This window comes from Triturus cristatus, chromosome 12, assembly GCF_964204655.1.
Source record: "Triturus cristatus chromosome 12, aTriCri1.1, whole genome shotgun sequence".
Taxonomy (NCBI): Eukaryota; Metazoa; Chordata; class Amphibia; order Caudata; family Salamandridae; genus Triturus; species Triturus cristatus.
This window is the reverse complement of record NC_140595.1, coordinates 225,576,785-225,603,949: the sequence shown is the minus strand read 5'-3', so window position 1 is coordinate 225,603,949 and position 27,165 is coordinate 225,576,785. Positions and strand designations below refer to the sequence as shown.

At 46.6% G+C, this 27,165-nt stretch overlaps 1 protein-coding gene across 1 annotated transcript in view; it reads left to right on the top strand.

The window, feature by feature from the left end:
• The window catches only part of LDHD (lactate dehydrogenase D), a 521,655-nt gene that overhangs the window by 147,410 nt on the left and 347,080 nt on the right, over positions 1-27,165 (top strand). The gene's annotated exons all lie outside the window — the stretch shown is intronic.

The following is a 27,165-nucleotide window of genomic DNA, read 5'->3' as shown; positions in this document are numbered from 1 at the left end:
CAAAGCCTGGGTCACAAACTTAGCTTACTTGAAGGCAAAGGTAGACTGACTCAGAAGGGCCTGAGTCCCACTGGCTACTGTCGGCAAAAACATTCCTTGCCGCAGGATCAAGTAGGCAAGGAAAATTGGAAGAGGGTCATTGGACATAACACAAACATGCATACAAGTGAGCAAGGTATGCAATCTTCAAGGGTCTGGGCACGTGTGGTAAGAAGGGGGCTGTGGCAGCCATTTCGTAGAAAAGCAGGGCACTAACGGGCTCCGCTGTGTTTTGGGACTTTCGCTTTCCACCTCTCATGCATTCACCATTATTATTTTTTTATTGTTTTTTTTGTTATAGTCCTCATTTGTCAATTTTTGTATGGATGTCAGAAAAATCTACCCAACTGTACCATGAGGTACCCAGACTCTCCACAAGGGAGGGGTGCTAAAAGATCCCAGGCCTGAAGATGTACAGTCGAAAAAAGCTGACTCCTCTATACAGGTGCGATAGATGACCCTAACCAGGGTAAGTGGAAGCAGAGCTCCCCCAACCATGCAACCTCTACATCATACCACTAATCATTGGACCAATAGTTTAACACCAAAAGCAAAACGAAAGGAACAATTGAGAGGGACAGAGAAACAGAATACAATTCAGGGGTTTAGGTCAACCACATGTGATTTTAACCCAGTCATCCCATAGTTCCCAGAACTTTGTTCTCTTAACTTGAATGGTGGCCTGATCAAATTCAATGTTTTTTTAATTGATCATATCCATTCTGCCTCAGTGGGGGGGCAGGGAAATATCCACTTAATACACAGCACTATACGTGCAAGAAGAATTAATGTAAAGATGAGAGCTTTGTGAATTTTAAGAAGAGCCCTGTTGCCCTCTCCTCTCGGCACCACCCTAAAGATTATCAAAGCCAGGCTCACCTTGATTTCTTGACCCAAGATACCCGAGACAGACTTACCCACTTTCTGCCACAAGAGCTGGATTGAGAGGCATTCCAGAACATGTTGACTTCATTTTGGACACTTCTTCATCACCGACTTCCCAATTTAGAGAGTTACCGTGGTGTCCAGTAGGCCTTGTGAACAGTAAAAAGATGGTTCTTCTTGAATGGGACCGACTTCACATATGACCACATGTAAGACATAGATACTTGCCATAAGAACTCAAGATCTTCTTCAGGCAGTTCGCTCCTCCAGGTCTCCATCAGCAAAACGTTAACCTCTTCTGCTTCATGGATCAGCATCCAGTACCGTTCTGCAACTTCTTTCCACAGAAGAGGCTGTGAACATATCCTGGTCACCCAATACCGTTTTCCCTTTCCGTCCTTTCCCAGAGTATTTGCCCAGCTTGTTAGTTGATAATATTTAAATTTGAAACCAAGCCCTCAGAGATCTTCAACAATCGCTGCCACAAGATTAGCTGGAAGTCCTCTAAAAGTTGACCAAAGTGATAAATACCACACTCCTGCAGAGGAGTTGCAAGTGAGTCGAGAAGGCAATCTGGGGTACCAGGAAAGTCCCAGATTGGAGCTAATTCGCTAAAGTAGGGTATTTGTAGGGATAATCTTACTTGGTACAAGATTTTACATGCACTCACTAAAATCTTTAGCCTGACTTTTTAAAACAATTTGGGATGGCCGAATTTAAAGAGAAAGGAATCTGCTTGGTATGGGGGGCCTGCAGTGAGAGCTCTGAAGAGAGGAGACAAAGAAGAATTACCAATCAGTAACTGTATAAAAATCTTTATATGAAAGTTGCGATAATATTGATAGAGGTCCAAGCTAGCAATATCACCGTGTTCCCTCTTCTCTCGAATCTCCCTCCAGGAAATTCTAAACCTTTTATTTCCCCAAATAAAACTAGTAAACTCCCCTTGAACTTTCTTAAATCACTCCTTAAATTCTAACGGGATGGCGTTGAACAAAACAGTACATTTGAGAAGGATAGACATCTTCAGGAGGTTGGATCTACCTAAGAAGGACAGTGGGAGGGCTCCTCAGGCCTGTAATTGTTTTCCGGTACTAGAGGCTAAATCTTCGAAATTTGCTTGTGCTAATTTCTCCAAATTATGCACTACTTGTATACCCAAATATCTTATTTCATGTCTTGTTAGGTTACTCATATAGTGGGTATTCCAGTGCATTACCTCTCTTTTTTGTTGGTTGACAGGATAACCTGATACCCATCCAAAACCTTCGAGAATCTCCCAGATTACAGAGAGAGACTTAGGCAGAACTCCTGTAAAGATCATCAGGTCATCCGCGTGCAACCCAATTTTTTTCTCCCAGCTATTACAAGCGAAGGGGAGGATGTTCCGGCATGCCCTTAATTTACATGACAACGGCTCAATATAAAGGTTAAAAAGAAGAGGGGAAAGGGGACATCCCTGTCTAGTCCCTCTGCCGATGTTTATTATTTTGGCAAGGTTCCCGTTAACTAGGACCCTGGCTGAGGGGTTTTATACAAGGCCCTAACTGCTGCTTGAAAGGTCTCTCCTAAATGAAAACGATGAATCATTTTATATAGAAAGGGCCAGCGGACCCTGTCCAAGGCCTTTGCGGCATCAAATGTCGTTACCATTAGGGGACTCCCGTATTCCCTAGCCAGGTCGATTGCCCCTATTAGCTCGTAAGTTAGTTCATGGAGCTGTTTTCCTTTCACGGAGTCTTTCTGATCAGTATGTATCAAGGTTCCCACTACCTTATCCAATCGTTTAGTTAATATCTGGAAGTATATTTTATAATCGCCGTTGAAGAGAGAAATGGGTCTGTAAGACTCATAGGCCCTAGGATTCTTGTTTGGTTTAAGAAGAATTGTTATAGTGGCAACATCCCAAGAAGAGGGAAGGTCCTGATTATATATAATAGCCAAATTAGCGTGCAGAATAGGGGCAAGCTTGTCTTTTAATATCAAATAGATCTAATTGGGAACGGAGTCAGGCCCTACAGCTTTCCCTTTTTTTAGGCTATTAACAACATGGAGGATTTCCTCAAGACAAATAGGGCTATTTAGATTGTCTCTTGCGGCCCCCTGAAGAGATGGAAGATCTAAATCCTGAAGAACATTCTCGATTTGATCCCCACCCATGATTAGATCTTTAGTGTAGAGATCTTGAAAGAACTGTACAAAGGCGTTTTCAATCTCGGTTTTATCTGAGATAATGTTGCCTGAATTATGGCATCTAAGGTCCTTAATCAAGTTCCTTGTCTGGTTGGCTTTAGTCTTCCAGGCAAGCAGTTTGCCGCATCCCTCCCCATATTCATGATGTGACAACCTTCTGGCTTCCCATTTCCTCTTAACTATTGCCTCCAAATAGTCAGCTAGCTCAGATCTTGAACGTTGCAACTTCTGCTCATTTTGTACTGCACTTGGGCCGTTGGGGGCCTGTTTCAAGGCTTGCTGAAGGGTGTATACTGAGGCTTCAAGATTATTAATATCTTCCCTGACCTTCCTATTTTGTGCAGCGTTTAGACTGATTAGAATGCCTCTCAGAAAGGTCTTGTTAGTGTCCCATACAATATTCAAGGGAGCTGAGTCTAGATTAGAGAGGAAAAATTCATTTGTTGCGGCTTTCAATTTTTCCACTACTTGAGGGTCCAGAAGTAGAGTGGGATTTAATGTCCATCTTTGGCAAGAGGGCCTATTCCTAAGAGTGATCTCTAGAATAACTGCTGAGTGTTCAGATAAATGTTCTGGGACATGGGTGACTCTGATAGTATTCTTGCTAGTCACTAGATCTACAAGAAAACACATTCACTATTGTTGTTTCTATTCACTTCACGTCAATTGTCTCTCCAAGTCGGGCTAGCCTAAAAAAGTTGAAAAAATAAAAGAAGTGAGAAGATACCCAAATTGTTGGTTTAAGCAAAATTGAGGGGTTTTGGCTTCAATAGAGAGAACTGGAAATGTTGTGATTTTATTGCATAATGAAGGCCCATTCAAGGCTTGGACACTCTTAAACTATGAAACTTACTTGATTCTAGTTAAAGCCGTGCAAATGAGATGGAGGCTCTGGGCAGAGAAGAAAACTCATAATGTGCTGCTGTTTTGTTAATTGTGCACTTGCTGCTGTTTTTATTTACTTCAGTGATGTCCCCTCTTGTAATGTCATCAAGGGTTGAGAGTGACAGTGTCACGTCATTGGATGGGACCAGGATCCACGGTCATGTAACATCACGTTCTGTCATGTCATCAAAGAGAGCATCATCTCACTTCCATAACGCGCCTATTTTAGTGAATTGGCATCCATGCCATTGCAGCTTTGGGCCACTGGTGCAGTGATAGGCACCCTCGTTACAAGTGGAGAGTTCGGTTATGCCACAGCCATCCATCCTGTTTTGTCCACCGTAAGTTCACTTTGTCCCCAAGGGCTGTGTTCCTCCTCATCCAAGTACGGACATTTCTCACCACGTGCATCACTATATTTTTCCTTGCCAGTGTACCAGTGAGTGGCACAGATGTGTGAAGCACCGACAAGCGGCATATTTATTGACTTTCTGACAGCTTGCTTTTTCTAAATAGCCTGAATTGTGACTGTCTTTTTTTCTCATGGTCTCGCAATCTTTTAAACATTGGTAATTCTGATCTGTGACTGGCTGACAAAATGGCTTTCAGAGGCACTCAACTGAACTGTGACTAATGCCATCCCAGCCATAAGATGCTGGCTCTTCTGAGCAGTGAATAATAATGTCTAAGCCGTATTGGCCTTTCATATGTAGGCTACTGACATATAACTGACTCTGCACCACCACTTGTAGTCATTTGAATACAGGCCTTGATCACCAGTGACTAAGACTACCATTGAAATATTGATCTTAGAGTCAACAGACATGACTAACTCTTCACCAGTCCTGTTGGCCTTATCTAAAAGAGATTAATAGTTATCGATTCCTTACCTTAGAATTACCCCCAGGCGTCAGACTGGATCGGGAGATTTTTTCTTAGCAGTCGGTAGGTGACGTCGATCGACTCTGCGTGTCTTCGCCAGGATGACGTTGAGGTGCCTGTTTAGATGCCGCCCCTGCGCGCTGATGTCTGTCCTTTCTTTATTAGCGCCAGCCTAGCAAGACCCAGGGAGAGCTACCCCTTCACTCACTTTTTGACTAAGCTTTTTTTTTAAACTTTTGTTGACTTATTTTTTTAGTCTTCGACTCCTGGTGCACGAGGGATGTCCCATCTTCGAACTCGCTTCAAGCCCTGTGAGGCCTGTCACCAACTGATGCCTGTGACGGACCCGCACCTCGTGTGCCTTTGGTTGCCTGGAGCGTGACCACGAACCGATGTCGTGCTCCGACTGTCGGGCCATAAATCCTAAGTCTTTGAGGGAGTAGTCCCGAAAGCTTTTGGAGGCCCGGCAGTCAGCTCGGCGTCATTCCCGGTTTCGCTCAAGAGGAAGGTCTTGAGACCGGCCGCAGAGCCACCACACCTCGTCGCACTCCAAGTCATCCAAGTCTTCGGGTAAGTCAAAGCACCAGAAGAAGGCGAAGAAGCACCGTCGTTCTTCGCCTTCTCCCCGTCGCTTGGCTGACGCGACGCGGGACCCGGAGCGTCATTGTTTGAAGGCTCCGTTTTCGGTGCCTCCTTCTGGGACGACTCTGCGCCTCTATCCCTTTCCGGCAGCCAGAGCATCCCCTGCCCAGCTTTGTGTATTTTACGAAGCTCTCCACTCCATCTCTGGGAAGCCGGACTCCGCCGGCGCACCTTTCGGGCCCCGTGGAGCCGGTCAGGGGTCTGGGCGTTTCGAAGCCAATGGCTCTGGCCCCAGCACCTGAGGACCCCCGAGGATCCAGGCCTGGATCCGGATTGACGCTTGTCAACCTTACTCGATCTTCCCCAGTGCTGCTCCCAGCGACAATGCCCCATCGATGCCGGCCGTGCCCCCGGCCGACGCAGTCCCCATCCTCACCCCCGAGATGGAGCCAGATCGACGTCCGCCGACGTCAAATCCGATGCCGGAGCGTACTTTTGTTCCCCTGTTCATCCCTGGTGTTCCCTATAACCCAGAAGGTGGTGATGAGGATTGGGAGGGGTCTTCTCACCCTTTAGCAGATCAGCTAGAAGAGCCGGACTGGAGAGAGGACCTGGGTGATTCCAGTGGTTTGGAAACCTCGCCTGACCTTGCCATGCTTTCTCCCCCTACCGTGGCTACAGAGGAGGAAGCACCTTATGCTGTGGTGGTTAGAAGGGCAGCTGAGGCCCTGGGCCTGGAGCTCCCTTCGGTGGCAGTCAGGACTAATCTCCTGACGGAGGTGCTTCAACCGGCGGCAACCACATCTGAATCCTTTTTTGCTGTTCAACAAAGCCCTCACGGACGTCCTTCTGCGGACCTAGTCCAAGCCCAGCACTAGGGCTCCTGTGGAACGGACGATCGCCCGCCGCCACCCCCCAGCTCCGGGCGACCCAGTTTTACTCACCCAACACCCTTCCCCAGAGAGCTTGGTAGTCCAAGCCTGTTCCTCTAAGGGCGCATTCCCTACTGCTTCCCCAGATAGGGAATCCAAGAAGCTGGATCAATCATCTTGGGAAGCGCATGTTCTCCCTTCCCCAGCTTGGCACTGCGGTCCGTGAATACCGCATGCCTCTTGGGCCGATACTCTCAAACCATCTGGGATACGGTTGCGCAGGTGCTGCCTCAGTGCCCAGAGAAGGCCCTGGCCCTTCTCTCCCAGGCAGTGGTGGATGGGAGAGACGCAGCCAAATTTACGATTCAATGGGGGCTGGATACCACCGACGCACTGGGCAGAACGATTGCTACCTCGGTAGCCCTTCGGCGCTATGCCTGGTTGAGGATGTCTGGCTTTTCCGGAAATGTCCAGGCAACCTTGCAGGACATGCCATTTGATGGCTGTGGCATTTTGGTGACAATGCAAATTCAGCACTGGAGCGCTTTAAGGATTCTCGAGCTACAGCCAGATCCTTTGGCCTCACAGCGGCAACTCATCCACCTCAGTCTTATTTTTGCCCCTTTTGTCGCTATGGAAGGGGCACCCAAACACGTCCAGCCCAAACCAGCTGCCGGTTCACGCAAGCTACCCAATCTCAGCGTGGCCGTGGGACCCAGCGTCGTGGGTCTGGGGGTCAGTGGGTGGACCCTGTCCACCCTTCCCACCCCTGCAGCTTCCTCCAAACCTTCCTAGTCTGACCCTTCAGGGCCAACAAAAGCCAGTGGGCGGCAGGATTCGTCATCACCTCCCCCACTGGCACACCATCACGTCGGAGAGGTGGGTTTTGCAGATAGCCTAAAGGGGCTACTCCCTCCCCTTCCAGACTACCCCTTCTTCTATGCCACCGGCTTTCGTTCGCATGTCGGAGGATCATTTGGCACTTCTTCAGCAAGGAAGTCTCAGCTCTCTTGGCCAAGGGAGCTATAGAAAGGGTCCCAGTACCAAACGTAGGTTGTGGTTTCTATTCCTTCTACTTTCTTGTGCCCAAGAAGGACACAGGCCTGCGTCCTATTCTAGACCTCAGGGCCCTCAACCTCTTCAACCGGAAGGAGAAATTCAAAATGCTAACCTTGGCTCAGGTCCTGTCTGCCCTCGACCCTGGAGACTGGATGGTGGCATTGGACTCGCAGGACGGTAGGCCATGAGCATTTTCAGTTCACTGTGCTCCCCTTTGGCCTTACCAGCACCCCTCCGGTGTTCACAAAAGTGATGATGGTGGTCGCAGCTCATCTACGCAGATTAGGGGTTCCAGTCTTCCCTTATCTCGCGACTGGCTGTTGAAGGCGGGCTCGCCCAGGCTGTCATCTCCCACCTCCAGACTACGGCGGACCTCCTGCACTTACTGGGGTTCACTATAAACATGCCGAAGTCACACCTGATTCCCTCTCAGACGCTCCCTTTCATCAGAGCTGTTCTGGACACAGTACAGTTTCTGGCCTATCCTCCAGAGCAGCGAGTCCTGGATCTTCGGGCTTTGATACCGATGTTTCTGCTCTATCCAGGATTTCGGTGAGAATAACTCTGAGGCTGCTGAGCCTCATGGCCTCCTGCATCCTGCTGGTGGATCATGCCTGCGGGGTCTGTAGTGGGACCTGAAGTTCCAGTCGGCGCAGAATCAGGGCACTCTTTCTGACTTCGTCCAGATCTCGGGAGGGGACTGCGCAACAACTGCAGTGGAGGCTCATGGTGGCTCACGAACCAAACTTGGGTCAGAGGCAGATCCCTCTTCCTTCCTCAACCAGACCTCACAGTGGTGACAGATGCGTCACTCCTGGGATGGGGCGGCCATCTGGGAAAGGCGGAGATCAGAGGTGTCTGGGCAGAGTACGGGCAGAGTACGGGCTCCATATCAACCTGCTGGAGCTCCAGGCAATTCCTCTGGCACTGAAGACATTCCTTTCCTCTCTCAAAGGGAAGGTGGTGCAGGTGTTCACAGACAACACCACCTCCATGTGGTACCTCACCAAACAGGGCAGGGTGGGGTCGTGAACCCTGTGTCAAGAGGCTCTTCTTCTTTGACATAGCTGGAACATCAGGGTATGACCCTGGTGGTTCAACACCTGACAGGTTCTCTGAACGCAAAGGCGGACGAACTCAGCCGCCGGTGCCTGGTGGATCACAAATGGCATCTTTACTCGGAGGTGGTGCAAGGTCTCTTTCAGCAGTGGGGAGAGCCTTGGTTAGATCTGTTCGCCACCAAAGAGAATGAGCAATGTCAGCAATTCTGCGCGTTGGAATTTCCAAGGCGGCACTCGCTCTGTGACGCTTTTCGGCGCGAATGGAACTGCGGCCTCCTGTACGCTTTTCCACCCGTACCACTTCTGCCCAGAGTGCTGAAGAAGATCAAGCGAAACACGGCCCAAGTCATTCTGGTGGGACTGGGCATGAAGAGTCTGGTACCCAGAGCTTCTGAGCATGGCCATCGATCCTCCACTCAGACTGCCTCTTCGGGAGGATCTTCTGTCGCAGCAGCAGAGGAGGGTTCTTCACCTGAACCTATGCAGCCTCCACCTCCTTGCGTGGAAATTGAGCGGCAACAGTTGACAGCATTTGACCTTCCTTCCGAAGTCTGTAACATCATCTTGGCAACTAGGCGTCCCTCTACTAAGATGGTATACTCCTGTTGATGGAACAAGTTTGTGGCATGGTGGACAGTAACAGCTGTGGATCTCCTTTATGTCCCTCTTTCAGAGGTCCTGCTGTATATATTCTCTTTGACCTATCAGGGCTCTGCCCTGGGCACTCTAAAAGGCTACCTTACAGCTATCTCTGCTTTCTTTTGGCTACCAGATCAGCCATCTTTGTTCCAGTGCCATATTGTAAGTAGATTCTTTAAGGGCATTACTCATCTCTTTTCTTATTCTCCCTTCGTAATGCCCCAATGGGACTTGAACCTGATCTTAACCTATCTTATGTGTGATCCTTTCGAGCCTCTTCACAACTGTCCTCTCAGGCTTCTCACTCTGAAGACAGCTTTCCTTGTTGTCATCACCTCTACTTGCAGAGTGAGTGAGCTCCAAGCTCTTTCTTTTATGCCCCCTTTCTTCTGTGTGCATCTGGACAAAGTTGTGCTTAGGGCGAGGTCTTTGTTTCTTCACAAAGTGGTACACCTTTTCACATTGGACAAACCATTACTTTGCCCACCTTTTGCCCACCGCCGCACTCTTCCAAGGAAGAGGAGAGACTCCACCGTCTGGACCCCAAATGTGTGCTGTCTGTCTACCCTTTTTTTTTTTTTACAGAGTTTTATATAGCACGAACTTGACCCGGTATCGGATATCAGAGAGCTTTACATAGCACCAGTTGCGTTACATGAGGACACATTCATTTTTGTTAGGCACGGGGAGATTACGTGATTTTCCCACGTGTAATTGCCGAGACCCGAACTCGGCAACCCAGATTAGAGGTTGACCGCCCTAGCCATTAGGCCAACCCCTCTCTCCAACCCTACCTTGACCGCACAAAAGTTTTCCAGGTGGACGATCAACTCTTTGTTGGCTATGTGAGTGTCAAGAAAGGTCGGGCCGTTCAAAAACGGACCATCTCTAGATGGGTTGTCCTTTGTAATAAAATATGCTATGCTTTGGCGAAGAAGGGACCTCCAGTGGGGCTCCGTGCTCATTCTACCAGAGCTAATGCGGCCACCACTGCTCTTGCTCGCTGAGTTCCACTCTTTGACTTCTGTCAGGCTGCCACTTGGGCATCTTTGCACAAGTTCATCAGACATAATTGCTTGGACAGCCAAATCCAGAGGGACTGCTATTTTGCCAGTTCTGTCCTCCAGGACTTTCTGTTGTGAACTTAGTTCGCAGACTCTCCTCTGGGGTTTGGTATTGCTGCGGTATCTATTCTAATGTAAGGAATCTATAACTAACAGTCTTTTTCAGATGAACAAAGTACTTACCTTCAGTAACGATGTATCTGTAAGAGACAAATGTTAGTTATAGATTCCTTACCGCCCCACCCATCCTCCCCGCTCTGCGAACCTATTTCTAGGGACAGAGACTCCCTTGCAGGGTCCTAGTTTAGCACACCAGTGGTCAGTATCTTGCATGGCTCTGCACTTCTGGCATGGAAAGTCGTGTCAGAACTGATGTCAGCAAGCAGGGGCGGCATCTAAGTAGACACCGAGATGTCATCCCGGTGAACACAAAGCCGATGACAGACGCAGAGTCGACTGATGCCACCTACCGATGCGCATGGGTACTGCTAAGAAAAAATTCTCCGGATCCAGTCTGACGCCTGGGGATCATTTTAGGTAAGGAATCTATAACTAACATATGTCTCTTACAGATACATTGTTACCGAAGTTAAGTAACTTCTTCTTATATGTAAGTTCGCCTGACAAATGGTTGTCTTGATACCTGCCTTTCTGGGCTCTCAGGTTGCATCCAACAAGAAAAGCTCCTGGTTTTCTGCGTTTTTGTATCTGTCGAAAAGAGTGCCAGGTCCTTCAATCCACTCCACCTCTCCTCCACATAGAAACATTTTGCAGGATTTTAAGGCGATTCAAGGAATCTGCATTAAAAATATCCTTGAGGTCAGGTCACAAACAAAGTTTGAGACAATTATGTCCATAAAACACAAATACGTATATTACAATATCAAAAAAGCGACCTAGCACGAGGGTCCCATCTAAAAAATACATATTGGTTAAGAGATCAACACATCAGTGTATTGTTTAAAAGTACCATATATTTTTTTAAACAAATTTTATTTGTCAAATAGCACATTTGTGTCAGAGCTCTGTAACCCAGAGACTTCTGTATAATAAACGGAATACATTATGACTTTGACATTTTCATATGAGAACAAGGAGAGTGAAGAGCAATGGAGCTGAAAAAGAGAAAGAGAAAAAAAAACGGAGAAAAACAATCTTAAAACCCCCCTCCCAACAGCCTCCCCCCAACGCACTAACAGCCTCCCCGGAACAGATAAAAGTACCATATTTTAAGAGAAATAGAGGTTTTAATATTTTTTCCTGGGTTGCCTTAAATAAACAATCAATTAAAGCATGTGTTAAAGTGCATTTAAGAGTTCATTGAACATGAGTAATACTACTTAATCCTATGTACCTTTTGACAAAGGTCAGGCATGGAAAAAGTGGGGTCGCAATTATATAATATATACATATATATATTATATCACTTCCCAGCCTTCTTAAGGTGAGTGCAATTCATGGTGTATGTACCAGATAGTGGGTGCAAATCATGGTTTATGTACCAGATGACCCTGGTGTGAACAGCACAAGTGATCCATTCCTCTTTGATTATTCGCTTAATGCCTGGAAGCTGAATGGATCTCGGCTTCTCTCTCCCCTAACTGATTAGAAGTTATGTACCAGATACTCATCAGATTTCTAAAGACTGTAAATACACTTATTGGTTTTTTATAGTATTTTACAGGGAAAGGCTCTCACTAGAGTGTGTCACCCCACTCCTTATGCATTTTGTGGTGCAGTTTAATCATTTTAATTTAAGACAATGCCAGTTTCTTTCAGTACTTAGTGCCTCTTTCCAACATATACATTATTCGTATTATTATTATTTATTACCATCTTTATTGAGTTTTTCAGCAGGTATAAAGGAACAATCAGAAAGGCTTATCATGCATACAAACGTTTACTTGGGAATACATCTTGTAGGTGGCATTCTGGTTAGTATTTTTCAATACATATTTTAGAACAATTAAATAGCTGAGAGTCGGGTCCATAGAAATTTGCAGTACGAACACATATATTAATATATATTATTATCTTCGTTTTTGTTTATTTATTTTTAAATAATTCAGTATAATATTGCTCCGATGCCTTTTAGCTCCCTTTGTAGACTGATTTCTGTATAATCAGTCATAATTAAATCATTCACATACAAGTAACATGGAATATACATATCATCCATTTTATGGTAAAAAGAATGTGCCTTTTTAAGGGCTAGATGCAAGTCAGATATGTAAAGTCCACAAAGAGCTGGAGCAAGGTGCGCATCCTTGACGCAGCCCATTAAATCCTCAATTCTGTTCGATAATTGTCCTAATAAATCTGGCTCGGCCTGAGCCTATTCAGAAGTCTGTAAAAGATGTATAAGTGTTATTAGGCCAGGCACACACCCTAGTGCTATTGCTTTCTCTAAAGATCCACTGTATCTAAAGCTGTGCAAATGTCAACAAAATAAAAGCACAAATGCTCATTTATTCTATTTGCTTTTGAACAATGGCCCTGAGGGCAAAGCAATGGATCTACGGTAGAATGTCCTTCGTGAAACATGCCCTGTTCAATGTTATAAGATTATTTTCAGCCATCCACGGTGCTAGAAGTAACAAGAGTATTTTTGCACATATCTTTGATAGAGCATCGGGCAAACGTGCTAATGTGTAATCATTTGGGGAATTTCCATGTCTTTTTTTGAAGATGTGTTTTACTACAACACCCATTTTTTAAATGATTTGATTTTGGTCATCACAAAGTCCCAAAAAGAAAACAATTACATTTAACAATACATTTCAAGAAAATCTGAGTACAAAAAACATACATGGTCATATCTTTCATGAATTAAAGCTCAGGTTTTCCTTTTCTATTTCATGTTATTCCTCGTCACCCCAAATGCCCCTATATTTTCTGCGTGCCCCTACTCTTTGGGCATACAGCTTCTCCAACCCATTGCATCATATTTACCCATGATTCAAAATTTAGTGCTTCAGGAGTTCACAACTAACGATGCAATGTACAAAATTTGCCCCTGCCTCACAGAGGCCTGCCTTGATAGAGGCAGCATACCAAATAGTGTCTCTAAGGGTCCCGGTGTTATCTTGATCTGCCCTTGCTTACTAATAGTTGTGAAGATTCGTTGACAGACATTTTTTAAGATGCGGCAGGTGAAACGTGTAGGCGGTCACCCTGCTCATGGCCACACCTAAAACATTATTCCACTGATCTGTCTGGGTATATTTTCTGAAGACGGCTGGGAGTATTATAAAGCTGCCATTTACAGTAGAAAGCCATTTTTTTAAAATTAGCTCTTATGAGCCAGTTAATTATATCAACCTCAGAGGTGGGTATTAATCTCACAGTCAGTCGAGTTTTTGATTTTGGCCAATGCTGCAGGCACCATTTCATCTTGCAGTTGTCGATGAAACAGATGATACCAATTTCCTACCCCTCTAATACTACTTACAAAGTATGCTTTACCAATTTGTTCAGAAAATGAATTCTTCTCGAGCTGATTATGATGCATATAATGTCTAATTTGCAGATAAGAAAAGGATCGCTCAGGGGGATAGCGGGATTGCTGGTAGTTAGGAGCTCCCAAGTTTTCATATCTCCCGCCAACATGAAGACCCTAAATCTAGACGCCCACGCCTTTTCCCACTTTTCCATACCCCAGTTCCTATGATTGATCCTAGTCCTGTACATTCCCTAACATACATTTGGGGATGGACCAGAGGGAACTGTGTTTGCTCTATCATCTGCTTAAATCTATGTGCGAGCATATGTGGCACTTTATAGCGAATACGTTTGGGAAATTTGGGGATCTGTAGAAATATGGGTAACCGTATTGCGACTTCCTGAAGCATGCTTTGAAGATAGACGCAATGAGTGTTACTATTCAATGCTGCTGTCCGAGTAAGCCAGTGAAGAAAAGTAGTTAGGTAGTAGTTCCTTAAAGTGGCACATGCACTTAGAAGCCCAGAAAGCTAAGGCCTTCACATCGGTATGTGGGCTGAAAAAATGGTAACCGGGATTATGGGAAGATGTCCCACAGTCCATTGATAAAGGCCTATAGCGCAATGATACCCTCCCAAGTATTTGTACGGAGCAGAAGTGCTTTATCTAAGTGGTAAATATGGTTGGGAGCGGGAGGAAGGGAAGTGCCTAAAAACCTTATTGTTGCCAGGCTCAGCAATGATTCAGGCCATTAGGGCTGAGCAAGGTATAATATCCTGGAGCATACAGGCTCAAATGGCACTGATTAGGTTCTGGAAACTCCAGGATCCAAGAGCTGTACTAAAGGTTTCCCAATGGTGCAGAAATGAAATCCAGTTTAGTAGCTTAAAATGGGCCAGAGAGACCAGAAAGAAATTTCACATGGTGTGCGAGAATCTGAATGTGAGAATTTGCCCACATTCACTCTAGGTAGAAACTACCAAGAGTATACTGAGATCCCAAGGGAAGGAAGCGGCTGGGAGGGTAGATGTCGAGTACCTGAGCAAGAAAAAATCGGTACAATTTATGAGGATGACCTGGCAGAACGAAGCCTGGTACCCGTTCCTTGATACGTTACCTAATTATTGGCTCAGGTACGAAATGTTAAGATTAAGAATTGGCATTAACCCTTGGATAATAAATGATAAAATAAGAGCAGTAATGATGCAGCCCGATGGTAATTGTAAATGTATGCTAGGAACAAAATGTGATATTCCGCATATATTAGTTGATTGTATGACCGTTTTAGCCCTGCGGAAATTATTCTTGCGGCCTATGTTCTTAAAGTATGGTATTGAATCACGGGCCCACGCTATAGAGCTTCTTACCGAAATGCCCAAACTTGATATTGTCATTGCAATTGGAAGATATATGAAGGCTGTGAAAAGCTTTTTTATGGAAAATGATCTTGAGAACAAAGGTATTAATTGAACTAGGCTTATAGTGAAGTTTAAGTATGAAATCTACCCTTTTGGACTCATTTATTAATATACATTTTCAAACCAACTTTAAATTTAATTCTATTTTTAGCAGGGATGTGCTGATAATGTTTACATCATGAAATAATGCTTTAATATATTCATTGTTTGGGCATTTGTGATGTCTTTATTCCATTGTATACAGGGTATCTATTCAATGGAATTATTGATTTTAGGTTATTTATAAAATATGTTTTATGTTGCTTTATGCTGTTTAGCATAGACCTATGGTCTAAATAAACGTTGACTTGAAGTTAGATAGTACATTTTGATATGTGGTAAAGCCAGCCCACGTTGCTCAATATTTAGTCAAATTGTCTGGAGATTAGAAGAAGCCCTTTTACCCTGCCATAAAAAATACCGAATTGTCTGATCGACTTTGTCAAAAAACTGGCTTACGACTATATCACATTCGAAAATATGAATAAAGACAGCAGCAGAATTGCCATTTTAATTAAGGCCACAGATCTGGCAATAGAAAGAGGTAGATTTTGCCATTTCTGTAATAGCACACATGTCATATTCAGAGTAGCAGTATAGTTCAAAGAAAAAAGCTCTGTAACTTTATGTAGGACATAAATACCCAGGTATCTTACATGGTGTGTCATTCAGTAGAGCTGTCACATTTCCACCGGTAATATTAGGGGGGAGCTGTTAAATAGTAACACTTCAGACTTACTGTGGTGAACCTTGTACCCACCAATGCGTGTAAATGTCTGAAGCTTTGCAAAAACATTGCGAACATTTTGTTCTGTAGCTGCCAAGTAGCGAATCATGTCATCCGCACAGAGGTTGATTTTTGGTGATCCAGATATAGGGGCTTCAATCAGTGGATCTTGTCTCATTGGAGCTGCCAATGGCACGATAAAAAGAGTGAAAACAATTGGTGACATGGGGCATCCCTGCCTAGTGCCTCTTTTAATTGTGACACGTCCTACCACGTGTGAGTCCATTACAGCTTCAGCCTTTCCATATAGGTTTTGCAGTAACGAAACAAACTTTAAAGGGAACTCATAGCGTTCAAAAATAGCAAATAGTACCTCCAACTGCACTATATCAAACACTTTTTCCGCGTCCAATATGGCTGCAACTTTATTATGTAAAAAGTAGTCTAATGCCTGGACTAAAAATTTTGTGTTAGATGAGATCGACCTAGTGGGTATAAAACCACTATGATCCCTGTGGACTGTAGTTTGGGCTGTGCGGGCTAATCTAGTTGCAAAAATCTCGGATGTATGACGTTACAACGCATACTTTTACAACGCATGCACTTACAACGCAATTTTTACAACGCAACATCCACTACAACGCATTCCATTACATCGCATGACACTACAACGCATTTTAAAAAACTACCTTTACAACGCATTCCATTACATCGCATACTACCTTTACAACGCATACCATTACAACGCATAATGTTACATTGCATTTAAGGTAAGTATTGGATAGTATAGGGGTAAAAATTACTATTCTTACTCTCCAGGGGGTGCAACAGTAGGGTAAGTGTTGGATAGTATAGGGGTAAAAATTACTATTCTTACTCCAGGGGGTGCAACAGTAGGGTAAGTGTTGGATAGTATAGGGGTAAAAATTACTATTCTAACTCCAGGGGGTGCAACAGTAGGGTAAGTGTTGGATAGTATAGGGGTAAAAATTACTATTCTAACTCCAGGGGGTGCAACAGTAGGGTAAGTGTTGGATAGTATAGGGGTAAAAATTACTATTCTAACTCCAGGGGGTGCAACAGTAGGGTAAGTGTTGGATAGTGTAGGGGTAAAAATTACTATTCTAACTCCAGGGGGTGCAACAGTAGGGTAAGTGTTGGATAGTATAGGGGTAAAAATTACAATTCTAACTCCAGGGGGTGCAACAGTAGGGTAAGTGTTGGATAGTATAGGGGTAACAATTACTATTCTAACTCCAGGGGGTGCAACAGTAGGGTAAGTGTTGGATAGTATAGGGGTAAAAATTACTATTCTAACTCCAGGGGGTGCAACAGTAGGGTAAGTGTTGGATAGTGTAGGTGTGAGAAGTTGGCCTGGCATATGCTGTTCCTAGTTATAGGGACACCTTGCACCAGTCCAATTCGACTCCTATTGATGGTAGGTTTAAGACAACCTTTAAAGAAAGCTATCCTAGTGGTAGCTGTGGAGAGCAGCCTTCAGGCTAAGTCTTGAAGGAGTGTTAAGCTTATTGTTTTACCATAATAACCTCTTGAATAACCAAATGAAAGAGTAGCCCACACAGGTATATATATAAAATATATGTATTTATTCTAGACAGAATCCCACAGTCACTTTATGTGGCTAGTGGCAAAGTTACAATTCAAACAAGCATTTCTAAACACAATAAATAGCACAGAAATCAATGGGCCCCAGGGGGGGGACCAAACCATATACTAAAATAGTGGTATAAGAACCACGACAATTCTACAGGCAATGCCTAGGGCATTCAGGATCGCTGGCCCCTTAAGAATCCACCCACAGTTAAGAGGAAGGGGACCCACGGGAGGCGTGTGCAGTGCGAGAAGTTGCTGTCGGGATCGCAATGTTAGCCTAGGGAGAATGTCGCGGTTGAATAATTAAGGTTTAAGGACACTTCTAACAACAGTACAAAGTTAAGGCTTGAGACTTAAGGCTTTGGAGAGCCCACCACCACGGAAGTACCGAAGTACCACTGTTACCTGCCCCAGGGAAGCCGGGTGCATAGGTCGATTCTGGTGTCGGGTCGCGGGCTGATTTTCTATGGAAAAGGAGTCCAAACTGCTGCTAGCTGGAAGTGTCGCTGAAGTCGTGAAGATTGAAGTTGAAGAAAAGACAAAGATGAACCTGAAAGCAGAGGGGACAGAGTCTGGGTCACAGCAGAGTGACCAGGGAGCTCACAGGAAGGAGCTCGTGGATGTCGGGTGCTTCAGGTGTGGAAGGTACAGCTGGGCTCTGCAGTCACGGGCTCCGGGAGGCTTCAAGGAAGGCCAGCTTCTGGAGGGCGACTGTCCCACGTCGGCTGAGGGTCGCTGCGGTGTTAGTGTCCCGATTGGATCCACTAAGCATTGGCAACCGCAACCCACGCAAGATGAACAAAGCAGCTGCTGGTGCAGACCCACGTGGTCTGAGGGTGCTCTCCTTTGCAGGGAGCGTAGAGCAGGCCTGGAGCAACCAGGGGAACTCTTAGAAAAGAAGATTGTCCTCCGTCGGGGCCCACAAGTCGAGAGACAAGGGACCGCGGAAGGCAGCAAAATGGAGTGCGTAAAAGGGCTCCCAAGGGCCACCGGAGCGGGCCAGGGAGCTGAGGGTCGGCACAAATGCTGCTTGAAGGTTGGCTCAAGAATGGGCCAAAGCACAACTTCCCCACTGGTCGGGGTCGTGTGCTGGACAAGAGGTGGCCGGTGTCTCGGGGTATGCGGGGATCTCGACACCCACGTGGTCCAGGGTGCTCAGACTTGCTGGGCACGCTCACAGGACGCTGGGATGCACTGGAGACCCACCTCGAGGTTGCTGGAAGGCGTCGAAGGTCGTGAGAGCAACGAAGTTCCAACCGGGTATCTTGTAGTCTTTTAGGTGCCTGCCAAGCAGGGGGATAACTCCTTTATCCCAAGGGAGATTTCTTCAGTCAGCTGGGCAGCAGCTCGTCGAAGGTCAGTTCTGTGAAGTCCTGTACGAATCTAAAGCTCTAGGGCAAAGTTATTCCCATATATCCCCAAGATTAGGGGATGGTCCAAAATAGAGCCTACCAATCAGAGTAGAGGCGGGAAAGGGTGGCTACACCCACTCCCCTTTGTGTGTTTCCCGCCTGGGCGAGGGGCAGGATGCCCCTGAACCGGTTCCAGGCGGTGTATGCAGAATTAGGGCTCTGCAGCTGCCTACGTGCAACTCTGAATGGACTTTTGGTGCACCCACCCTGTTCCAATCCACATATCCTGTCTGGGGAGGTGCTGGCACCTCCCTGCCACAGGAGCCCTATTGTCCAGATGGCGAGGCTGGGGTTTTCCCCAGCAACAGCCAGCCAGAGTCGTGTAGGTGGCGAACAGTAGCCATTTTGTGGTACATGTGCACTTTTAAATTGGTTTTCCAAATTCTACCGCTTTTCCCATATCACCCTCCTAGCAAGGGGGAATCGTGCCCCCATGCCCATGGCTGGACTGGGGGTATGATTCCTTCATGTTTGACACCAAACACGATATGGTTCTGTGTAGCCACTCCTAAGTTACAGCGATGACGCAATAACTTATAATGCGGTTAAGAGTATATGGTATGGCTACACTACAAACAACCCAGTAACGTTTTTACGAAGGTTGCAGAGAGGTCCTACTCACGTAGGGGTCCCCCCTCACACATACCTCAGCACCCAGCCCTGTAGGATTACCAGGGCCTGCCATAGGGGTGACCTATGAGAGTATATGTGTTGTATGGTATGGGACATAGGGTACCTACATCCCTGTAAGGGGTGCTAGCACCACCTTACCCAGGCTACAGTAGTGGCCTGGTGGTGTCAGTTTGGGTGGCGGTCCCAGGGTGGCACAATAAGTGCTGCAGCCCTGGTAGGCCTACTGGGGGACCCATGCCCTGGGTACCTAGGGTACCATCTACAAGGGACTGGTAGGGCATGCCCAGCATCCAATTAGGTTTGTACCTAGAGTACTCACAACAGTTTTAGGGAGAAAGCAGATAGGCTGGGGTCCTGGATAGCAGGATCCCAGCCAGACTAGTCAAAAACCACTTAAATACCAGGCAAAAAGTTGGGGGCAACCATTAGTCAGATTCCACTCTCCTACATAACCCCCCCCCCAAACGAAAGGAGATAAGGCTAACCTTGTCCAGATAAGCCTTTATTTCCTGAGTGGCCATATAAGGAAGAACCTGTACTAACATGGTTGCTCCCTGTGTCATGGTCCACTTGGGAAATCCTACCCCAAGGGGTTCTAGAGTTTCTCCAAAGTCTAGGGAAATTACCTGTATTGGTTTTTGGGTCAGAGGTGGGCTGGTGGGGTGTCTGAGTCTGGAAGTGAGACCCTACTTGGGTTGGTCTCAACCTCCTCAGATCACTGGCCACTATGGAAGCCTTTCTGCCCATGACTGTGTCATATCTGGCCCTAAGGGTCAACCTCTGGCTGCCTACAGCTGGGGGTTGGATCCCTTTGGCTGGAATAGTGGAGGGCACTGGAAGGTTTGGGGCAGCTAGGCCCCAGGTTTCCCTGTGCTCAACAACATCTATTTGAGGGGTGCCTATACCTAGGGGTAAGGGGGATCCCTCAGTTTGTAGAGGAATATTCACCTGGCTGAAACTACTCTGCTGGGTGTCCCTAATCTGTTGATGAGGGGGTTCCTCTGGGCAGGGGCCCAATAAGGGTCCACTGACCTCCCTGACCTCTGCAGCCCTGGGCTGACTGAGGCAGGGTAGAGAGGGGCAGGATACCTGCTCCAGACTGGGTACCACCTTGGAAGGATCCCCTGCCATCAGAGAGGTGGGCAGGCCAAGCCTGTCCACTTCTGGGGCAGTTACTTCACAAGGGGCAGGGTCAGTTCCCTGAGAAACTGGACCTTTACCTGTAGTCTGGTGGGGGGAAGACTGCTCTTCCTCCCCTATGCTCTCTGTTTGTGTAGAGTGATCCATAGTTTCAGGCTTCACTCTTTCTATTTCCTCCTGGGGTGGAGGTGAGGCCCTCAGGGTCTCATCCACTCTCTCAGGAATTCCTACCATTTTCAAATGGGCCTTGTGGTCAACCTCAGCCCAGGCTGAGATTTCTAGATCATTCCCCAGTAGACAATCTACAGGCAAGTTTGGGGACACTGCCACTCTCTTGGGGCCAGTGACTCCTCCCCAGCTGAGATTTATCACTGCCATGGGATGATCTGTCCTGATTCCATCAATATTGGTCACCTGATAGCTAAACCCAGGTAAAAGCTGATCTAGGGGCACTAGCCTCTTGGTCACCATGGTGACACTGGCCCCTGTGTCCTTATAGGCCACAGCCTTCTGACCATTGATTATTGGTTCTTGTCTGTACCTGCCCAGAATACTGGGGCTCATGGTAAAGTTGGCAAACCCCATGCCACCATCACAGACCATAGTTGCTAATGCAGGGGACCTGGCTAGGCCAGAGTCCACTGGTGTCCCCAAAGAGAACCCAACTAAGTTTTTGGGTGCACTCCCACCGCCTGGGGGATTACTACTAGTAGTAACAGGAGGTGTTGGAGCTGGTTTTGGAGGAACACTTTCTTTATTGCCATTCTTAGGACAGCTGGAGTCAGTTTTCCAGTGGCCAGGTTTCTTACACACATGGCAATATGGTTTCTTGGTATTAGAGGAAGTATTTTGGGACCCACCCCCAGCACTGGTTTGTTGGGGCCCTTCAGAGGACTTTTCTTGTTTATCATCCCCACCTTTCTCTTTGGGCTTAGTGGAATCCTTCTTCTGGTCACCAACTTGGTTCTTAGGCCTAATCCTGGTTCTGACCCATTTGTCTGCCTTCTTTCCCAATTCTTGGGGAGAGGTCAGATCAGAGTCCACCAGGTGCTGGTGTAAAAGTTGGTTCTGACAATTATTAAGAATCTGCTCCCTCATAATGAGATTATACAATCCTTGATAATCATTAACTTTACTGCCATTTAACCAACCTTCCAGTGCCTTGGTTGCACAATCCACAAAGTCTACCCAATCTTGATTCTGTGCTTTCTGGGTGTCTCTGAATTTAAGTCTGTATTGATCAGTGGTTAAGCCAAACCCATCTATTAAAGCAGCTTTCAAGATATAATAATCATCAGCATCCTCTTCTCTTACAGAGAGGAGCTTGTCTCTCCCTTTATCTGAAAAGGAGAGCCACAGGATTGCTGCCCACTGCTCTACAGGGACCCTCTGTACTCTACAGGCCCTTTCAAGAGCAGATATCCATTTGTGGATATCATCCCCATTCTGATAGGGGGGCACAATCTTGTGGAGGTTCCTATTGTCAGGGACTCTCTCTCTAACTCTAGGGGTTTCATTACTGCCACCAGGGATCTCTAGACCCCACTTTCTTGAAGCTTTCTGAAGCTCCAGGGTTTCCCTGTCTAATGCTAACTGTTCTCTTTTAAGCTCAAGCTTAGCCTGCTCAAATTTGATCAGTCTGCATTTCCTCTCATGAGAGGTTTCTCTTCTCTGAGAAGAGGCAGAGGACCCTTTGGATCCCTTAGAATGGTTGGATCCCACTGAGGGGGATCTGTTCCTTCTTGGACCCACCACTCCCCTTTTAAGGGTGGAGGGAGTGCCTCTTGGGCCATCACCTCCATGCTGTGAGTGGTTTGTTTCTTCCAGGTCAGGATTTTCATCCTCTTCCTGTTCCTCTTCAGATTCCACTCTGGGAGTGTCTTCTTCTGAGGGGTGCCCACCCACTCTGTCCGTCCCTCTGGATCCTATGGACTCCATAAAGTCTGCTATGAGCAGGATCTCCTTGAGACGTTTTGTGTTGGCACCTCTTTCTGTCTTCAGTCCCCTAAGGGTGCACATTTCCCTGAGCTCTGCAAAGGTGAAATTATCATACTTATCTACTGGGACCCTCTGGGGTCCTTCCATAGCCTTAGTGCCACCTGAAGACATGTTTAGTGTAGTGATGTATCTACCTACACTAAGTGTGGCCTACTGAACCCTCTCTTGAGTTGTAGTCAAGGTGTGCTAAACCCTCTACACACAACTCCAAGTTCAGTAGAACTTATTGTATTCTAGCTTGAATTTATATTTACCTTTGGTACCTTGTGGCTTTCACTTTAGAAATTCAATTTGTTATCTGGTAAAACAATGGCAAGCTTGAATCCAACCGCTGCACACCATGTGAGAAGTTGGCCTGGCATATGCTGTTCCTAGTTATAGGGACACCTTGCACCAGTCCAATTCGACTCCTATTGATGGTAGGTTTAAGACAACCTTTAAAGAAAGCTATCCTAGTGGTAGCTGTGGAGAGCAGCCTTCAGGCTAAGTCTTGAAGGAGTGTTAAGCTTATTGTTTTACCATAATAACCTCTTGAATAACCAAATGAAAGAGTAGCCCACACAGGTATATATATAAAATATATGTATTTATTCTAGACAGAATCCCACAGTCACTTTATGTGGCTAGTGGCAAAGTTACAATTCAAACAAGCATTTCTAAACACAATAAATAGCACAGAAATCAATGGGCCCCAGGGGGGGGACCAAACCATATACTAAAATAGTGGTATAAGAACCACGACAATTCTACAGGCAATGCCTAGGGCATTCAGGATCGCTGGCCCCTTAAGAATCCACCCACAGTTAAGAGGAAGGGGACCCACGGGAGGCGTGTGCAGTGCGAGAAGTTGCTGTCGGGATCGCAATGTTAGCCTATGGAGAATGTCGCGGTTGAATAATTAAGGTTTAAGGACACTTCTAACAACAGTACAAAGTTAAGGCTTGAGACTTAAGGCCTTGGAGAGCCCACCACCACGGAAGTACCGAAGTACCACTGTTACCTGCCCCAGGGAAGCCGGGTGCATAGGTCGATTCTGGTGTCGGGTCGCGGGCTGATTTTCTATGGAAAAGGAGTCCAAACTGCTGCTAGCTGGAAGTGTCGCTGAAGTCGTGAAGATTGAAGTTGAAGAAAAGACAAAGATGAACCTGAAAGCAGAGGGGACAGAGTCTGGGTCACAGCAGAGTGACCAGGGAGCTCACAGGAAGGAGCTCGTGGATGTCGGGTGCTTCAGGTGTGGAAGGTACAGCTGGGCTCTGCAGTCACGGGCTCCGGGAGGCTTCAAGGAAGGCCAGCTTCTGGAGGGCGACTGTCCCACGTCGGCTGAGGGTCGCTGCGGTGTTAGTGTCCCGATTGGATCCACTAAGCATTGGCAACCGCAACCCACGCAAGATGAACAAAGCAGCTGCTGGTGCAGACCCACGTGGTCTGAGGGTGCTCTCCTTTGCAGGGAGCGTAGAGCAGGCCTGGAGCAACCAGGGGAACTCTTAGAAAAGAAGATTGTCCTCCGTCGGGGCCCACAAGTCGAGAGACAAGGGACCGCGGAAGGCAGCAAAATGGAGTGCGTAAAAGGGCTCCCACGGGCCACCGGAGCGGGCCAGGGAGCTGAGGGTCGGCACAAATGCTGCTTGAAGGTTGGCTCAAGAATGGGCCAAAGCACAACTTCCCCACTGGTCGGGGTCGTGTGCTGGACAAGAGGTGGCCGGTGTCTCGGGGTATGCGGGGATCTCGACACCCACGTGGTCCAGGGTGCTCAGACTTGCTGGGCACGCTCACAGGACGCTGGGATGCACTGGAGACCCACCTCGAGGTTGCTGGAAGGCGTCGAAGGTCGTGAGAGCAACGAAGTTCCAACCGGGTATCTTGTAGTCTTTTAGGTGCCTGCCAAGCAGGGGGATAACTCCTTTATCCCAAGGGAGATTTCTTCAGTCAGCTGGGCAGCAGCTCGTCGAAGGTCAGTTCTGTGAAGTCCTGTACGAATCTAAAGCTCTAGGGCAAAGTTATTCCCATATATCCCCAAGATTAGGGGATGGTCCAAAATAGAGCCTACCAATCAGAGTAGAGGCGGGAAAGGGTGGCTACACCCACTCCCCTTTGTGTGTTTCCCGCCTGGGCGAGGGGCAGGATGCCCCTGAACCGGTTCCAGGCGGTGTATGCAGAATTAGGGCTCTGCAGCTGCCTACGTGCAACTCTGAATGGACTTTTGGTGCACCCACCCTGTTCCAATCCACATATCCTGTCTGGGGAGGTGCTGGCACCTCCCTGCCACAGGAGCCCTATTGTCCAGATGGCGAGGCTGGGGTTTTCCCCAGCAACAGCCAGCCAGAGTCGTGTAGGTGGCGAACAGTAGCCATTTTGTGGTACATGTGCACTTTTAAATTGGTTTTCCAAATTCTACCGCTTTTCCCATATCACCCTCCTAGCAAGGGGGAATCGTGCCCCCATGCCCATGGCTGGACTGGGGGTATGATTCCTTCATGTTTGACACCAAACACGATATGGTTCTGTGTAGCCACTCCTAAGTTACAGCGATGACGCAATAACTTATAATGCGGTTAAGAGTATATGGTATGGCTACACTACAAACAACCCAGTAACGTTTTTACGAAGGTTGCAGAGAGGTCCTACTCACGTAGGGGTCCCCCCTCACACATACCTCAGCACCCAGCCCTGTAGGATTACCAGGGCCTGCCATAGGGGTGACCTATGAGAGTATATGTGTTGTATGGTATGGGACATAGGGTACCTACATCCCTGTAAGGGGTGCTAGCACCACCTTACCCAGGCTACAGTAGTGGCCTGGTGGTGTCAGTTTGGGTGGCGGTCCCAGGGTGGCACAATAAGTGCTGCAGCCCTGGTAGGCCTACTGGGGGACCCATGCCCTGGGTACCTAGGGTACCATCTACAAGGGACTGGTAGGGCATGCCCAGCATCCAATTAGGTTTGTACCTAGAGTACTCACAACAGTTTTAGGGAGAAAGCAGATAGGCTGGGGTCCTGGATAGCAGGATCCCAGCCAGACTAGTCAAAAACCACTTAAATACCAGGCAAAAAGTTGGGGGCAACCATTAGTCAGATTCCACTCTCCTACAGTAGGGGTTAAAAATTAATATTCTAACTCCAATGGTATGCATTGTAATGGTATGTGTTGTAATGGTATGCGTTGTAATGCCTGCGTTGTAGTGACATGCGATGTAGTGTCTGCGTTGTAATGGTATGCGTTGTAATGGTATGCGTTGTAGTGTCATGCGTTGTAAAGGATGTTGCGTTGTAATGCCTGCGTTGTAAGTGTAGTGCGATGTAATAGTTGCGTTGTAAAGGTTGTTTCCCAAAAATCTCAGTTAGTAATTTATAATCAGTATTTAATAAACCAATCTGGCGATATGAGCTCAGGAATTCCTGTGGTTTGTCCATTTTAAGGAAGCTGACGATTACTACCTCAGTAAAAGAGTGAGGGAGTGTGCGCCCTTTTAATATTTCGTTGAATAAAACCATCAAACATTTTGTCAATTGCTCCATAAAAGTCTTATACATTTTGCCTGGCAGGCCGTCCTTACCAGATGATTTAGCACTGGGTAAGGACTGAATGGCTGCCCTTACTTTCATTCATGAAATAGGAGCGGCGATTGATGCTTGATAGCCGCGACTTCATTTTAGAAGCTCAGTTGGGCGGAGGAACTCCTCTAGTAGGTCCTCCGGGTCGAACCAGCGGGTTGTAAAGGTTAGCATAGTGCTGAAGAAAATCTTTTCCGTATATTTGAGGTGTGTAATAGTAGAATTCTTAGTTCCATCGAGAATGGATTTATTTACCTCTGTTTAGGTTGTGTTTGGTTTCCCACGCTTAGAAGCGCCCTGCATGCACACTTTCTTTATAATATGTCTGAAAGCAAGATCTCTGACCTAATATTTCTTTGGAGATAGAGTGATCTTTTAATTGCTGACTCGCTTGAAAAACCTTTGCTTTAGATATGGCGGTGTATATACAAGGTGTGCATTAACAGCGGGCTCTAATTCAGATTGTAAGGCCGCTGCTGCTTCACGTCACAGTTAATCAATTTGAGCCTTGAATGAGATTGCTTCACCTGTATTAAAAGCTTTGCAGGAGCCCCATACTGCAAATATCGCAGCTGTTCCTGGATTCCTATTAAAACAAATCCTTTGTATCTGAACGCATATGTGATACCCAGCCCTCTAATATTAACAGCGATTTATCAGGCTGCAATCGTGAATGGTCTATTTTAGAGGTGTGTACTTTCACCACAAAAAAACAGGGCTGCGGGTCTGAAAAAGAAGTCAACAAAATGTCGGACTTCTTTCTATCGCTATTGTAGGATGCTAAAAGATAATCAATTTGTGACGCTGAGTTGAAGCATTAAGAAAAACAAGTATACTCTCTTCCGAGAGCAATCTAGACAGACCTCTGGTACAATATTAAAGTTGCCCCCAATAATCAATAGGCCCTTGAGGGGAGGTAAAATCTCATAGACTTCTCTTAAAGAGGAGATATCGTCCTCAATAGGGCCATAGAAACTAATGAGATGCAAGAGCGTATTGCCCACGGCAAGCCCCACCATTATCCACCGAG